The 5007-nt window shown below is 30.1% G+C and overlaps 1 long non-coding RNA gene across 1 annotated transcript; it reads right to left on the bottom strand.

The window, feature by feature from the left end:
• Positions 1 to 417: 417 nt before the first annotated feature.
• LOC113362136 lies at positions 418 to 3526 on the bottom strand. Its single transcript, XR_003365563.1, has 6 exons — positions 3392 to 3526; positions 2718 to 2808; positions 2254 to 2331; positions 1782 to 2100; positions 764 to 885; positions 418 to 590 (listed from the first exon to the last, which is right to left on the bottom strand). It is a non-coding gene; the product is annotated as an uncharacterized LOC113362136 (long non-coding RNA).
• Positions 3527 to 5007: the final 1481 nt, after the last annotated feature.

The raw sequence follows: 5007 nt of genomic DNA, 5'->3' as shown, positions 1-5007 counted from the left end.
TTCACTTTTCCGCCTATATATAGGGGACGGAGGGAGTAGTAAGAGCAATATATTCCTAGGGCTTGCCTTTAGACCTTTTGCATATGAATGTGTGTTAGGTTGTGATCTCAATGATGTTATCTTTTATTTAATACTAGGATATGACCCGTGCCGTTAATTTGTTCTCGGTGTTACCGAACAATTATTTCTTATCGTATTTCGATATATGTCCTGTTAAATCTAACTCCAGTGTTATTACATTGTGTCATTTTTTCCTAGATGAAGCATACTTAATTAAATTTGTTTTCAATGCATATTTTTAAATTAATAATTAACCAAAAATATGTAAAGCTCTAATAAATGGCGGAATTGTGGAATTTTACGTAAATATTTGTAAAATATGGAAACATTAAAATTGAACGACAACAATTTTTACATGACTACTACCCCATACTTTTCCAATACCGTTACAAAGTTCTTTGAAACTTTGGAACAGAAGTTCTAAAATTGTATACATGGAGAAAAAGAATATAAGAGGTGATGCATATGTTGGTATTCATGTTCCCAAAATCCAACATGTCGCGGTTCCATTCACGCTTTTTCAATTTTGCCTATGCATACAAAAATATAGGATTAACATCCAACTTACTTCAGGAATCAAAGAGAATACATGTACACACACCATTTTGTACATAACCTTGAAAGGAACATTAATGCTTGATGACTACATGAGGCCAAATTTAACCTATGTGTAACCAACTATTTAAGATAACCTATTCCATACCTAGAATGATTTCCGATATCTGTATAAGTGGATTGTTGTTAGGAAAATCTTTCATCGAGATCAACATGCCAACGATCAAACAGAAAAAATTATTTGCAAAAGCAAGAGTTCCAATTGTTCACCTGTATAAATTGAGAAAAATATCAGTTCCACATTATATTAAAAAGACATGAAATTTAATAGCTTATTTAAAAGAGTAGCTTGATATGAGACTGTTGCAACGACCAAATGCAAGAGAAAGTAATTTTTAATATAAGATGGTAGTGTTGTTGGTGTTCCAAACTTTCTCCAGTTGCATATCCACATTCATTATGAAATAGTGTTACAAATTAACTTTTATAAGGAAAGATTGTGCTTAAGGAATTCTTCATTAATATCATTCAGGCTTTCTAATTTTTTACAATATCAAAATAAATTACTCTACATAATTGATTTCAAACGACTAATCTATAAGAAAGTGACACACTAACTCAACATGATCTTATCCCGATTGAATCATATGAACTTCAAAATAAAAAAAGGTAGGGAACTAAGTACGATATTGGAAACAGGTGTAAGATTTAGTTATAGTCTCATTAATTAACACGACATATGCCACCATCTATTTTTTTCATCCATCATTTTACCGTGAACATAAATTATCAAGCAACTGATTACTGATTTTATTCCCTAACAAAATTGAATTTTCATTGAACCAACCGACATTCGGCACCACAATCGCAATTCATATTCTATGTTTCTATTGGACACTACCAACATATTTTTCATAAAATATTTTCTTGCTTTTCCTTGTTCAGCGAATTCCCAACAAACAGATTTCACAGACTGATATCGGTATACTTATCAGGTAACATACTAATAACACAAACTCTGACTTTCAGTTATCCTGTCAAAATTGAAATATAGAGACTGTTGCAAGAAACAATGTGTTGGGTGTTGGATCTCTAATAACAAAATATCTTATTTCGAAGTACATGCATAAAGAGTTAAAAGAGCCAAATGATATGAGAAAACTTACAATTCTACAACCTCCTTGTTCATGTCAACATCTGTAGACCTTTTGTCAAAGCATTCACATAATTGATAATTTACATTTTCTCCAACCTCTGTGGTGTTATACAAAACTGACCTTAAAACTTATTGAGAATTGTATGAACTGAATATATAGTAGGTCCCTGGAAAAAAATACTGAACTTTTATACTTCATCCAAGCTCAAATATTGGTATTAAGGATCCAAAAGTAGCTTGTAGTGAGACCAACAGTACATAAACGCGAATAAACCTTTCACCCGACCTTATATATATCTGGCAAACGAATCTGACCTTGCGCAAACTCCCTAAATAACATGTTAATAATAACGATATCTTATATTATACTTCGTGAACATTGCTACAATGGACTTTAGCAGTGCTAAATTCATCCGGAATTAATACGTAATGAAAATATTTTTACCAAACCTCAATGTATATAATCAAATATTGGTATTTACCTCGACAGAGAAAACCAACCTGTGTCCCTTCTCCCTTGCTTTAGGTGGTATTTCATCTCCGAAAAAGTTTCGATGAACCTGCAAATTTGAAAAATTGGAATGATAATAGAGAAAAATGCAAAGGCAAGATTTTAAAATATTTTATAAACTAACCTAAAATTCAGAAATTAATTAGACTGCTAACAGATCTAACTCAAGTAAAAAAAGGACTAAAATCATCACATACCCACCAGAACAACAAATACAACAAAAGAAAAACAGTCAAAAGACTCCAACTTACCAATACAACAAAAATGGACCAAAGATTGTAAATCCAAGAGTGCCAAAGTAAACGAAGGACAACAAAGTAAGACTAATTTATAAATGTTTGAAACGTCATTTTTGTTAAATCAAAATAAAAAAATCAAAGAACCTAATCTACCAGCTGGATCGCCTCTATAATTATTCACATTATAATATAATACCTTAAAATGATTTGTGCAGTTGGATACAGAAAATGTCTATTTATCGGTATTTGGTTCGTAGAATCAACTTCGATTTGACCATATTCAAAGTCTACAAAAAGTGAAAAATTTTGGGTTAGCTAAAGCCGGCAAGATTGTTATAAACAAAAAAAGAAGTACGATGAACTAAAAGCTAATTCAATCGGTAGTGCTCACGTATTAACAATTCAAGTGAGACTTGGAAATCATACCAAAAAGTAAATTTACAGGATTAACAATAAAATATAGAACTTGAAAAATAATCAACCTTTAAAATTCTTGTAAAGAGGAAGTGGGATGCACAAAATCAAATTCAAACAAAACTTAATAATCTAAAATAAAATTAATTGGGGGAAAATAAAAATATTCACCATACAAATTTAAAAATGAAATTCTAATTCAGAGAGCAGAGAAAAATACAAACATTAAGTCAAAAACGCTGCAACTACTGCGCTTTAAAACCATTTGATGAATCTAATGAGCGTTAATCTAATCTTTACACAAATTAATCCTAAAACCACGAAATAAAAATAAAAAATCTGAAACATTTCTCAATAACCCATATTTAAAAACACCAATTGGATGAAAAGAAATTTAGATGAAAATTGATAAACTATAAAAGATACAAACATAAGAGAACAAATATAATAACAAACCGTCTTTTCAATATCCAGTGGATGATAAAGAGATCTTCTTTGGTTGAAATATTTTACACATGGAGAAATTGAAATATTATGGGCATAAGAAGATCTTTTGATTTATTTATTTTTTGATGAAAAAAAAAAGACGATGAAGAAGAAAAAAAAATGAAAAATATGAAAGAAAATAATCAATTTTTTTTTTGAAGCATGAATTAAGAGGGAGTTTAATTTACAATAAAAGATACGGTTTCACATTGAATGTGAAGAATAACTTCAAATAAATGACACTAGGAGGGTGTAGTGGAGATTGAAATATGTGGCTCGATCTGGACCTTTGGAAATGTAGATTGTTAAATCAGTGTCTCAATCTCAACCCTTCTTTATATGTTAAAAACGTAAATTGAAAAACAAAAACATATGACTCAATCTGAACCGTCCTTTATGTGTCTGAAATGTAAAGAGCCGTCCATATGGAAAAACACCATTGTCCCTTATAATATAGATTTAAGAAAAAGTGTTAACTAGACTTCGGTTAGATTTTCATGTGACTTCTTAACATTTTTTTAGTTATCTTTTTTTCACAAAATGGGTTAATTAACCTAATAACGACAATTTTTGGGTGAAATAGACATGTAAAATTTGACATTGTTTAAATGGACGAGAATGTAAAAATATCCAGGATGTAAACACTTTCATCCTACCAATTTTCAAATATTTTTTCTTATTTTTAATTTACATCAGGATGCATCCAGCTTCATCCTCGTTATTTTTTAAGTTTAAGCCAGGATGAATCCAGATTCATTCTTGCTATTTTTTTGGTGTCCATTTCACCCATACTAATTTTTACTCGTCCATTAGAACCATGTTTTAAAAATATATGGGCAATTGATCCAATTTCTCTTCTTTTTTTTTGAAGATTTTTTAGTTATCTATTACTATTATAAAGGGAACTCCCCTTAGTCAGTGTTTATGAACAGTTATTGAAGCTGTAAATTTTGGAAATACAATTTTATCCTTAGTTTTATAACTCTCTAAAAAATATCCTTTAAATTAAATAAGGCTAAAATAGTAAAGGTACAAAATAAAAATCTATATGAAGAAGAAATCATGTAAGGAATGATCAGTAGAGAGTAAAAAGAGTTGATCACATCGGAAGGGTTCATACTTAGACACAAGCACTCAGGGAAAGCACGTGCATAACAAAGCTGCCAAAATTTTCAATTTTCTAAGTTGCCCTTATGTCATGACCAAAGTAGTTAATATTGCGTATCAGTCTTGTATCGGCCGGGTCCGATACACTTATACAAAAGATAATATCGATTTTTATCGGTGATACATCATTAGAACTAGAATTTCAAATATTTATAAATTCAGAGTAAAAAATAATAAGAATGATGCATATATCTCAAATTTCTAAAATACAAGGTGGTTTATTAGCCAGCATTGTGATTGTTGTCCCATTATGCCGGTAAATGTTTCTTAATATATTTCACTATAATCTTTCACAATTCTCTGCCTTGCAATCGAAATATGGTTTCCATCTTATATCCTACCAGATAGTTCATTGATTTTATATCATAAATATATTAGGACTTTTTATCTTCTCCAATTGACGTTGTACTTGTTTGTAA

Source organism: Papaver somniferum, chromosome 3 (assembly GCF_003573695.1).
Source record: "Papaver somniferum cultivar HN1 chromosome 3, ASM357369v1, whole genome shotgun sequence".
Classification (NCBI taxonomy): Eukaryota; Viridiplantae; Streptophyta; class Magnoliopsida; order Ranunculales; family Papaveraceae; genus Papaver; species Papaver somniferum.
Note: the sequence above shows the minus strand (reverse complement) of the source record. Positions and strands in the feature narration are given on the sequence as shown.